Below are 13,797 nucleotides of genomic sequence, written 5' to 3' on the forward strand. Positions count from 1 at the left end.
TTAACGGATTTTACCTTGCTCTAATTATGAATTATTTATGGAGGATTGATCTATATGCAATGACTATATCAAATGGACACTTCACAGTTTAGAAGTAATTAATGTCTATAATTTTGAGAGTGCAATTCCAAGTTTATAGTGGAGTAACTATTGGAATTAATAGAATTAATTAATTAATTAAAGTGTTTAATTGATTATTAATTTTATTGGAGCTCGAGATTATAGGTTCATTAGTCCCCACCTCGTCCTTGTAATTCTACCAGACACAAATGGCAAAATAGAAATTTTAGAATTATAGAATTCTAAAATTAAATACTCGAAGATAATTAATTGAGAATTAATTATTATTTTAAAAATGTGATTATTTAAATTTGAATTTGAATCATGAACATAATTTAAATTTATCCTTTTAAACTTATTTGATAAGTTGTTCAATTTAGAATTCAAATTAATTTAAGTTTGACTTAAATTCAAATTTGAATTTGAATTAAAATTGGACTACAGGATAAAGAATGATTTTCTCTTCCTTCCCTATCTGGAATTGGCGCCACACACAGGGAAAGAAACCCTAGAGTTGGCCGGCCACAAGGAGATAAGGTAGAGGAGAATTTTTGTTCCAAATTCAAATAGGAGAGAGAGATTTGATTCCTTCTAGAAGTTTAACTTCTACTCTATAAATAAGATATGATAAAAATTGCGCGTGACAAGTTTTTGACCTAATTTTTGGGGCTGGCCGAAATTCCTAAGAAGAGACAGAAGGAAAAAAAATTTTCTCCTAAAAATTCCACATCGTGCATGTGTTGGTGTTTGTGAAAATTCGAGTGTTTGTTCTAACCCGATTTTGTCTCGAGTGTGCCCACACACACGTCTAAGTAGATTCAAGGAATTGACGTGGAAGACTTTGGTTTTCTAAACACAAGGCTTTGGAGCAGGGATCGTTCGAGGTCAAAGAACTCAAGTTATCAACCGAGTCGGCCTCCAGGTATTTTTCCTAATTGAGTTCTTAATATATAAATTGATATGATTAATTTATTCGTGCATAAATTAATATAATCTATAGAGTATCTCAAAAGTTTTGTGAAAATTTTTGTTATACTTGATCCGCTTTCTCCACGCTTCCGCATCCGAATTCAATTCGGTAACCAACACAACTTCCATATGATCTACTTGCGGATCGTATTTCCAAGTGGTTAGACCACCGGTTGCGCGATCAAAAGATAATTGTGTTTGGCGGAGTTCGGATCCGCCGGATTGGCTAAACTTTTTAAGACACTTTTCAGAGTGTCTTCTCAAGTGTGTGGTGCCGTGAATAGTGTCACATTGTAATTTAGATAAACAATATTTACACTGAGCTATATGTTTAGTGTTACATTCATTGTCGATCTCATCAATTATGTCGAAGTGATCCCAAACTGTCGAGGTGCGCTTGCATTTCCTCCTTGAGGTTGCAACACTTGCAAACGCAGTCGCACTAGCACTCGTCGCTTCTCCACGCCCACTTTCCATGTTGTGTTGGGCATCAACGGGAATACCACTATAACCAAAAGGATCCATTATAAAAAAATAAGAGCGATTTGAGAGAGAGAGCTTTAGGATATTGTGAAAGTTTTTGGACAAATTTTGAAAGAGATTTGAGAGATCGAGAGAGAGTGAGAGAAATTGAGAGAGATAGAGAGAAATTGAGAGGAATTGAGAGAGTTTGAGTGAGAAAAATGTGTGGAGGATGGGGGTATTTATAGGGAAATTTTTGGGTTAAAAAATTGATTTTTTTTTTCAAAAAAATCAATGTGCAACGCCTACTTAGGTTCGGCGGGTCGGGTTCGGGCGGGTTTCGGGCATATTCGGGCGGCAACGAGCAAAAAAGTAGCCGTTGGATGGGTTTTCGGGCATTTGGGCAAATCGGACAATTCGGGCTTTCGGGCAAAATTCGGGTCTTCGGGCTTATTTTCGGGTCAAGCACAACGGTGGGATTTTTGAACATTTTTTCTGGCAGTTCGGGCTTCGAGCAGTCGGGTATGGCCGAAAAAATTCAAAAAAAACTCCGGCGGACGGCGATCGACGACACCTACACGGCGGCGGACTCGAGCGTGGTCTCAAAATTCGGAATGCCCGAGCCCGAGCCCAAATTTCTACTTTGGACGGGCCGGCATATGGGCCTGCCCGCCCGAACCTAAAAATTCAGGCTTCGGGCAGCCTGCCGGCCCGAAGTTCCACCACTAGACATGACTAACTGTATAAGATATGATATGTATCTCTTGGAGGATTTAAAAAGTGCATAACTTTACAGAACCGCCAAAAACCAAATTGCATTTGTTTTATTCAAATCGTATCACATCTCTGTCGACGTAGGTGTAGATTCCACTATTTATGATAGTCTTTGAAAACGAAAACCACAAATTAACCCAAAAAAATAAAAATAAAAATGGATAATATAAAGAACAACAGCAAAAAATCCACTAAAATATAATAAAAAACAAATTAGAAAGTTAAAAAAACCAAAGGTCCAAAAGTACTAAACCCAACAAAATAACACAAAAAAGGCCAGCAGAGAGTGCAAATTCAGCTAGACTGTGTATTGGACATAACTGCGTCACGGAGTGATGTGATTGGACGATGCACGAAAAGTACGCATTACGTACTTGACCCTCTTCCGGTCTGGGTTTGATTTCGTCGGTCATTCTTCAATTCCATTGGCAGTTTCGTACCTTACGCCACAGACAAGTAACACAATCATTCTCCCAGGGAGAAAAAATATTTCAAAGGTGTATATCGGTCAAAGCAAGCAGACAAACATGTGCCCGTGTGGGTTTCTATCTGATAATCTCGACCACATGGAAATTTGCTAGTTGCAATGTTTGTATTGTTGTTCCCTTAGGACCATTTTACCCTTCACACTTGAGAATATGCTAAGGTCAATAAAATAAAAATAAATAAAATGACTACAATAAATTTTTAGTGGAAAGCTATTTTGGTAGGGTATATATACTATATAGTGTGGTTTCCTTAACATCAAAACATTTTAGAATTATTAACCCAAAAAAAAAAAGTAGTTCAAAGTTGTATCACAATAAAACACAATCAAAATTTGACAAAAATCTGACCAAATGTGAAAGCGTAAAAAACACACATTTTCAAGTAGGGTACATTGCATTCAGCAGCCACAAAAAGAGGGGACACTTTATATTTTTCCCACCTTTATTAAGAAAAAAAGCATTGTAGCTTGAGTTATTAATACATGATTTTTTACATTACACTTACACGTGTGTGATCCACAATATCAGAGAGCCGTGTTGATTAGGTATAAGAAATTTGGCCATATTTTTACGCAAAATCTTTTTTTTTTTTATATTTAACACTCATACAAGTGTCTGAATAATATACAATAACGGAGAAAGGGGGGAAGAGGGCCCCCAGCTTTTTTTTTTTTTTTTTTTGATATAGTAGTTTTAAAATTAATATAGTAAGTATGTGTATAAATTAAATTTGATCCCACTTAAATTAATAGTTATTTATATTTTATTTGGCTAACCAAACAAATTTTAAAAAATAAAATATTTAATTTTATTAAGTACACATATATGTTAGTATAATTTTGATAAAAAAATTATTGATCCCTATCAATAAATTCTGACTCTGTCACTGATAATATATATTCTTTCTAAAAGTTAAAGACAATCCTGTCTAAAATAATCCCTGTGCCTAAAAGTTTTTCGTATTATTTGATTTATGATATTTTGTTTCTTAATTAGTGTCCCTGGCATACCTATTCTCTGGATGTAGATGCATGGTTCATATGTGCAGCATGGTTGTACAAAAATAAACATTTTTTTCATGCCATTTTTTCAATGATGAGATTTTTTTTTTCTTTTAGGAAATTACGTCAAGATTGATATCTCATGGTTTAGATTAAACTAGTGTTTTACCCGTGCATTTGCACGTGGTATAATTATCAATGAAAACATTTCTTTTATTTTAATCTATAATTATAAATCTTACAAATAAATTATTAATACAGATTTAAAATAAATATATAAATTATAGTTACCTATCATAAAAATGTATTATTCCTATTCTGTTTGTGTGGAGTGTTATCGAATAATAAACATGAAATTAATAAATAACTCACAAAGAAAAATGCTTACATACTAAAACGTGGATATAAATATATAAAAATTGTAGAACTTGTAATTTTTTTTAATAAATACAGAGTAACATATAACTCTTATCATATATAAGTGGTTAGAAATTTTTCTTAAAGTTTATAACGATAATTTTATTTAATATAAAAACTGGAGTCTATAATAAACTATGTGTATAAATTATACACCTTAAAAAAACGTTAAATAAAATGTGCTAGAAATTTAAAAAATACTATGAAACTACTATTACTTTAAAAAATACAATTTATGGCAATTGTTCTAGAAAGGAAAAAAAATAATGGCTTATTTAGAAGACCCAACCGACCAAACACAAAAAAGAAACAGAAGAAGGATATAGGAAAAAAGGGAGAACGAAACCCTAATATGAAATAAGAGGAAAAAATTTTGACACAATGAAATCTTAAAGAATCGAAAGAAAAAAAAAACATAGAGAAACAAAAAAACAACAGAGAATAAAGAACCAAAAAAAGAAGCCTAAATTATTCAGGGGAAAAGAAAAACATCAACAAAGGAAGAAAAGAAAAACATCAACAAAGGAAGAAGACCCGTAGAAAACAAATAAAAAAAACCGAAAAACCCGAAGAAAAAAAAACTGCAAGGCCCAATAGATCCGGAATTTTCCAGACGGCAAAAAAAAAGCGAAAGAATAAATTTTCAAAGGCATTCTAGTAAGAATCCCTCACTGAGAAAAGAGATAGAGACGAAGCATTAAAGCTTTAGGAAAAAAAAGGAACAAAATGTAAGAGAAGAAAGCCAAAAAATTAAATAAGAATGTGAGAACGAAAAAGGGAAAAAAACGGAGAATACATATGCAGAAACCCAGAAGTTTCATGGAAATGAAGAGAGAGAGAAGAAAAAGAAAAAAAAATTTGCACGGAAGAAATAAATGAAGAAGCTTCAGGAAGGCATCCTATTTTGAAGAAGAAGATTACGGAAGAAGAAAAATGAAGGAGAGAGAGAGACGGTTACAGAAAGAAGTGAAAGAAAGCAAATGAAAGAAGAACAAATGAAATAAACAAAAGCATCAGTAAATGACCTAAATGGTCACAACAAATAAACGCACAGAAAGCTAAAATGAAGGGCAATATCGTAATTTCACAAACAGGACATAACGGTAATTAAAATTTCAGCAGAAGAAAAAAACAGGGCTAAAATGGGAAAGACACTGTTCATAGCAATGTAGCATGAACAGTGAATCCCATCCTTTCTTTTAGTATATGTATAATGTACCTCGTACTTCAAACAAAATATCGTCCGAGTACCTCGTACTTTAAACAAGATTTTTTTTAGGGAAATTCTACATTATTCTTAATTTGAATTTTTTTTATTTAACTAGACATAAAGACCATTTTAAGTTAAGAAAATGGTTGGGTATTGTCACGCCCCCAAACCGGGGTTGGTGACGTGGAGGCTCGTTTAGAAACTTAAACCTATTTAAGAGAGTGATTAGCAAATAATGTTGCAAATAATTTAATTTTTCAAATCCAAAACATCCAGGTATTTCTAAACGAGCCCCTGCATTCAGGAGAAATTTAATTTCAAGAAGGGTGGTGGAATTTCCAACCAAACCAGTTTAAAACCACGTCCCTGGTATCAAGTCAGGAATTCTCACAGGTGTTTAGCATACATGAATATAAACAAAAGTAAATGCGACATCAACCACGGTCTAGCAATATTTAAGTTTACAATCCATAATCTTTTATACATGCCTTGAGATAAAAGATAAGAGAAAATACAACTCTTCGCTTCCCGAGGTCAAGTCCACGTCACCGGTAGTAGCTATCTACTCCGCACTACTCCTCGCGTCGCCTGGAGGGGTTTAATATATTTGAAAACAAGAAAAGTGAGCGAAAGGCCCAGTAGGATATAATTTTATAAAGCATTTAAAATAAAGGTACTCACGGTCCGAAGATATACACCCGAAACCGGTAATCTCTTTTTAGAAAAGGAAATACTCACATAGTAGAAAATGTCTGTATAATGAAAGTGTGCAGCTCGTCATACCACTAAACAAGAAGCGGTAAAAATGTATGTCTAGTGAAAAGTGCAGAGCCATTGTTCCACTAAACAGGAAGTGGATCCGTACGGGTTTCAGGACCTGCCCCAAGGATGCGATTCTCACATCCCGATCTATGTGGCCACCATGCGTTGTATCATTCCTTAAAATATTTCATTTTAAGAAATGATACTCTTTAAAATCTCATTTCTAAAATCATTAGAAAACTTAATAGCATTCACACGCTATTCCTTTAAAATCATTTCCTTTAATCATGTTTTGTTCTAAAACATTTTCATTGGCCAAAATCATTTAAAGTAAGGCTAACAAAGATATGGACAAGGATATCCTACCTCTCAGATGTCAAACCTGTGGTTATCTTCACGTAGCCTTAGCTCCGCTTGCCATTGAGGCTCCGATTCCAATCGTGCCACTAACTTTCCCATCAAAATCAACAATTTAGAGTTTGATCTTTCTCACCAAACATTCTCGCTTAATTAGATACAATTGTATCATATTAGTGTGCCATAGTTAAAAATCAATGTTCATAAATAATTCTTAATTCAAATCATGATTCTTTGATAATGGAGATTCATCCCGGAGGAGCGAATGGAAAACAAGGATTCATGTGGCTAATCCACTCATTTTGAGTTCTCAAATGAGGTTAGGTCAATCTCACATCGAATTTCGTGGTTCAAACAGGGTTTTTAGGCTGTTTAGGGTCAGGTTCAGTAGGAACCGGTCGACCAGTGACAGAGGAGGGTAATCCACCGGTCGGCCGGTGGAGGGGTGACCGGTCGACCGGTGGGGAAGATCTCCAAGGCCAGCCATGGCCGATCCGCGTGAAGCAAAGCCAAATCCTAAAATTTTAGGTTCGATTTTGACATATTCTCAAGGGAGATTTATAGATCCAGTTTCAAATCAACAAATAAGGTCCAATGAATCAAAAACCCCCAATTTTCATCAAGGTTTCATCAAAATGCATTTGAAATCCATTCGAAAATGAAATTTAAACCAAAAATCACCAAACTCGACTAAAACGAGTTCCATAAGGCTAAATCCGAAAATCTAAAGTAAGTTTCGAAGAGTTTTACCTCGATCCAAGCTTTGATGTTGAAAATCTCTTGGAAACCTCCATTTTTGGTTTAAATCTGGCCCTTGAGAAAGAAAACTTTGAAGGAGAGAAGGAGAGATGAACGTGGCAAGGAGAGAGAGAGAGAGAGCTCAAGATAGAGAGAGAGGGAAAGTGAGCTCGAGAGACTGATAGGGAGAGAACGAGTGTGTGTGTCGAGACAGAGAGAGAGAGAGAGAGTGTGTGTGTGTGTGTGTCCCTGGCACGGCGCCAAAAACTTGATGCGTAATACTTTTGTATAATAAATTTCCGCAAGCGTACGGTGTCAAGTTTTGAGTATAGGGTGAGTGAGTATCGTCTCCACAGGGTTTGGGTTTAGAATTGCCGTGAAGTACCGCGATTATTGTAACTTAACTTTATCTAGGCAACCTAATGAAATGATAATTATGAACAAAAACAAAATAAATATAAGAATAGAAATGAAGTATCTATACACAAATGGTCTAGGGACTTGATTTCGCTTTATTATTCCTATGTTCATCCTATTATGTAATCGCTAATCAATTCCGTTCAATTCATTAATCAAGGCTCTAATGTCACCTCGCAACCTCTCTCGAGTGCCTCACAAGGAACTACATTTAAATACCCAAAATAATATCCCTATTCGAAATGAATATTGAAACAGAAATTAAGCTTCACCTTTAAAATTAGAAAATAGGAATATTGATCGCCTCCCGGCATCACAACGACCTAAATCCTAATTTGATTATCTAACTGTTGATCTCCTCCCGGTCTCACAACAACCTAGACTATGTTTCTCAAATCTAGATAAAGAACTCAATCTCTCCCGAGCATCAAATTCGCAATCTAAAAGTCATCTAACTCATTGGCCACATAAATTAGAAGCATTAAGCATAGAGAAACATAAATGAATTGAAAACGAAATTAAATTAACAATTAACAAAATATTCAAAACATAGTTCAAATAAAACTACATCAAGTCCTAGATTTAATGTCTAGCTCAACATGGAAAAATAGATGAAAGAAGATAAAACCCAATATCCATTGAAGAGCTTCCAAGGACCACCAAGATGAAGGATTTCAGCCTCCTTTTGATGTTTTCTTCAGTTTTCCGGGCCCCCTTTCTCAAGTGGCATCTCTTTCCTTTTATACTACTCAGTTTCGGAGCTAGGGCTTCATACGCACGCTGCAGCCTGCGTGAAAACGCGTTGCAGCGCACATTTTTGGAATAAGGATCTCCAAGATGTGGGCTGAGGCGTGCTGCAGCGCGCGGGGCATGTCTTTGGGCATGCTGCAGCATGCGGGTCTGCTTCTGGGTGCGCGCTTGGGTGTGGGACGGGCGCCTGCGTGTGGGGCGCGCGCCTGGATGTGGGGCGTGCGCCTGGATGTGGGGCGTGCGCCTGGCGCACACCTGGAAGCCAGGGCGCAGGCGCGCGCCCCATTCTGACTTGGTTGTCCTTTGCGCGCTGTAGCCCGCTTTTTTGCATTCCAAAGCCTCCTCTTTTGTGCCTTAAAAACCTCTTTCACCTCCTCTTACCATTGATTCACAAGTTGGGCAAATATTCTTCAGATCGGTCCTGTGGGTCAAGCTGTCAGGCTCCCACCGGTCAACCAATGTGGTCGACCGGATTGCACTCCATCAGGTCGACCTATGCGGTCGACCGAAGTGCACACCACCAGTTGACCGGTGGTGCTGCACTGCTCTGTCACCAGTCGACCGGTGTACAAGGGGTTTGACCCTGTTTTGCTTGAAAACCCTGTTTTGACCCATATTTTTTAAGAGAACCCAAATTAGCTTCGTTTGGGGATCTAAAGTGAACGGATTAGTATCTTTAATGCATATTTTGAGATTAAAACCCTTGGAATGATGATTTGAAACATGAAATGATTTATGAAACCAGTAATTGAATTAAGGCACACTAATAGGAAATCGAGGTGTATAATTGAGATTGAATTACTTTAGGAATGAGAATTGGATCCTAAAGTGTTGCTTTGTATCAATGCTAGCTGAGGAGTCGAATTGAAGGCTTTGAGGAAGCGAAAGCTAGAATAGTGCAATGCTAGCCACAGGTTTGGTGCTTACGAGGTAGGATTTCTTACCCTTTCCTTTGATAGCCTGTTTTCAAAGAGTTTTAGCCTTGTAAATGTTTTAATGAAAGGGCATGTTTGCGAAAGAAAAGCATTTTTAAAACAATAGCTTGATTTTAGCCATTGGAATCATAGTGAACTATTTCAGAAAATTTAATGAATGATTTCTTAGGATAAGAGATCTTGCGAATCGGTAAACCAGCTGATGGCCTAGATAGGATATGGAGAGTGTATCCTTGGGGGCAGAACCTGAAAGCCAGACCGGGCCACTACGGTGGTGATAAGGCTTGTGCTTGTGGTTGTGTAAGTAATTTTTCAGAGGATAAATTACTTGTTGATGCCTATAATACGGAATTTTCAGTTTATATTCCTTTCAGAAAAAGGATGTGAGGTTACGGCTATTGTATTGGAACTGAATGTCTATGTTCATTTATTTATTTATCTACTTGTTCATTAATTTATTTACTTGTTTATAAAGTTATTTCAAAATACATCATACTGGGCCTTTCGCTCATGTTTTATTTGTTTTATAAATATTAAACCCTTCCCAGGCGACGCTAGGAGTAGTGCTAAATAGCTGATATAACTGCTACCATCTGATCTAGTGAGGATTGTGATCATCCTTCCTGTGTACAAATGTAAGACTCTGAACTTTAGATTTCTAGACTGTAGTTGATGTCTGTAATGTTATTTACATGTTCATGTATGTACAATACTATATATCCTATGGGTGAAGCCCTAAATGATGCCAGAGGCTTAGTTTTAAACTCTAGTAATCAGAAAGTGCGACAGACCCCGTCACTGTCTTCTAATATATTTTCAGCTAAATAGTGGGGCTCGTTTGTAGATTTCTTTAATATTTTACTTTTAATTTTGACTATTATGATTGTAAATGTTTAATTACTTTCTTAATCATGTTTAACTCCTAAACGAGTCTCCACGTCAATAACCCTGGCTTCAGGGTGTGATAGCTCTCTACAGACAGACAAGGGCGCGTTCTAACCTCTAGGTACAGGCGCAATAACTTTTCACGTTAGGTGGGCTGGTTGTCGGCCACGTTCCTGCAGCGTATGTTCTAGTGCGGCACGCTTCATGTTATCTTCTTTTCTCAACAAATAGTAGGATCCCACATGGCAATATAAATCACAAACGAATCACCAGCTGCCTTGTAGATTCCACTAAAGAAGCTAATCAATCCGTGACAAATGCGTGGCAATTTTAAAGAAGATTCACACACTAAGTGAACGTTTGGTTTATGGGTTAAAAATCATGATTCAAAATTATTTTCAGTTTACGTGTGTTTTTTATGAGAGAAAACACTGTAGCGAGCCACGAACCATGATCCGAATCATGACACGAATCATTCCTCCAAACGCTGCATTCTTTTTCTTACAAACAAAAAGAAAAGAAAAGAAAAAATGCCAACGAAATGTGTCGTTGGCTATACAACAAAAAGTCATTGATATTCTTCAGAGGGATGTAATACATGATAATATAATAGATAGATAGATGTTACGATGCCAACCAAATGTTTCTATTAGGATCAAAATCAGCACAATAATCATCACCATATACGTAGATAATATTTAGAGAAAAAGGTCAACTTGAATCGACTGAAATCAACTGGAGACTAGATCGACTCAAGACGTATGGAGAAGATTGAAGATAGGACGAGTGTAGGGGCCAATGTCGATATTTAAGGAAGGAGATTCCTTGGAGGGCATGAAGATTATATGAGCTAAATCCTACATTAAAGGGTCAAATCGGATCAATAATAAACATAAAATATCCTAAGAAGCCAATGGGGAAATAAGGAAAGGGAAAGTCAACCGAAGGAAAAGGAAAACTATACAATCTGAGAGAAAAGGAAAATAGAAAACCGTCTCCTATAAATAGGGGATGAGAATCACGACCAAGACATTCCAGACTCCTCATATTACGCTCAGACTCTATCTCTTCTTTCTTCTCCAATTCTCACAAAGCATTGTAATTGTACTATTTTAATTACATAGTTAAACCCCCGAGACCCTACAGTGGACATATCTTGGGATTACCAGGGGAACCGCAATACATCCGTATGTCAATTTATTTTTCAACACTTTACATACTCGTTCTAGCTATATATCGACTCAAATCAACCCAAATTGACTCACGAACACGATGGACTTTTGAGAGCGGCCATTGACCCTCTAAATAAATTTAATTGTAGAATCCGACCTCTACAGCTTCCCATGGAACTTATTATGTAATAGATGGATAGATGTTATGAGGCCAACGAAATGTTTCCCAAGGAACTCACGGGAAAGTGATTCTCCTTTTACAGGAGGAAAGGAAATAAATAGCATTATATATATAATTTTCATAAATATTTTTTCATATAATTTTAGGAAGAAACTAAAAAATATTGTAAATTAGTGAGATGAGAAGAGTTATTTCATTATGTAAATAAAAAAATTAAGAAGGGTCAAAAAATAAAAATTAATAAAAAATAATTTGAAAAAGAAAAAAATAACTCTTATTATATTTTGGAAAGAAAGAGTTATCTTATTTTGTTGGATTATTTGTAAATTATAAACAAAAAGTAACGGGTCAAATGAGGCAAATAAAAAAGAAGAGAGAAGAAGAAAACAAAACAAAGAAACAAAAAAAAAAGAGATTTTGTTCTTGTTTAATTTGATTTTTATTTAATTTTGTGTAATTTTATTTAATTTTAGTGTACTTTTGTTTAATTTTATTTCTATACAAACTATTTATATTATTTTTTATCCGAATAATATTAGAAATTAGGTACAAAACAGTGTTAAAATAAACAAAATTGGACAACAAAATTAATTAAAAACAAACAAATAAATAACAATAATGAAGAAATCTGAAATAATTTCCGTTCACTTCGCTGATTCGAGTTTATAATTCGAGTTGAGATGTGATTTTGTGTGAGAGCTTTTTACTGTAGCAAAAAAATTAGATGTGACTGTTTCTGAGAGCTTTTTACTGTAGCAAAACTCAAATTTTAAACTCAAATCGACGAAATAAACGTGGCCTTAGTCCGTCAGATCGAGTCGACCCATGACCAGGATTGGTGCGTGCATGCCATAGTAGACAAAGCATGTGTTGCTCTCAAGAGCAAGTAGCTTCATGTCAGGTGGGCCCCACCATGATCCCGAACTATGAACAAGGACGCGACGCGTGGCACAGTTGTCGGCGACTATCCACTACACGAGATCCGGAGTAGCATGTTTTGTGTGAGTTCTTCTTTTTACCTAGTGGTACGCTGACATGTGTTCACATAATTGAGTAAACCAACCGTGAAATGACACGTGGATCCCACTATTAAAGTTCGACAATCACAACTGAAGGCGTGGCAATTTCAGTGAAGAGTAAAGTAAAGGATTCCAACAAAAAAGAAGGGAGACGACCCACAACTAGGATTGGTGAGTGCATGCCACGAGCAGACAAAGTGCGTGTTGCGCTCAGAAGCAACTAGTGCTGGAACTTTGGATGGGCCGCCCGCGACTGCCCGAAAAGCCCGAGTTTTTGTCCGAGCCCGAGCCCGAGCCGCCCGAGAAATTTGGGCCGCCCGCCCGAGCCCGAATTTAACCTTGAACGGGCCGCGGGCTTGTATTAGGCGGCCCGAGCCCGCCCGAATTGCCCGAATTATTTAAACCTTTTTTTTAATATTAAGTTGTTTTGTGTTAAAATTTATATATATATATATATATATTACAATTTGAAATTTGAAATGAACACACGAACTATATAAAAAAATTCTTTCTTTATTAATTTTTAAATTTATAATTCATGATTATCTCATTAAAAACTTTACCAAGAAAAACCCAATTGGGATAAAAACTTGGCAAGGAAAAAAGAGTGCAATCATATTGTGACGAATTACAAATTTTACAAACTTACAAAGTTATACAATTACAAATACAATGTCAAAGGTAAATACATATCTACAAATTACAAATTTACAATTTAATTTAAAGCTAAAGGATCGTCTTCAAAATTAAATGTTAATCGATTAAATTCATCGATCCATTATTGGCTTGCCGGTGAAATTGTATCTTGTAAATGTTGATCGGCCTGATCCCAATCCTTAATGCAAACCAATGCTTCAACCAACATTGAGTGACTGGTCTTTTAAAATAGAGATCATCAAATAGCGATGAAGTTATTAAACCAAACCAATCATTGAGTGACTTTTGATAAATTATCAATTTACTTTGGTATGCAAGTAGAAAGTTACTTTGATATAGAGTCACAAAGAGAGTGAAGAAAGTTGAAGAAAAAAGAGGATAATTAAGAGGATGAGGAGAGATTGTGAACAGAAAAATAGATAAAGATAGAAAGAAGAGTGATATAAAATAGAAAAACACGAGTATCTATAAAAATAGAAAAACACGAGTATCTATAAGAACAAAACCGGCATTATATAGAAACAACACTTTTTAAAAATAAAA

This window comes from Morus notabilis, unplaced genomic scaffold (genome assembly GCF_000414095.1).
Source record: "Morus notabilis unplaced genomic scaffold, ASM41409v2 Scaffold35, whole genome shotgun sequence".
NCBI lineage: Eukaryota > Viridiplantae > Streptophyta > Magnoliopsida > Rosales > Moraceae > Morus > Morus notabilis.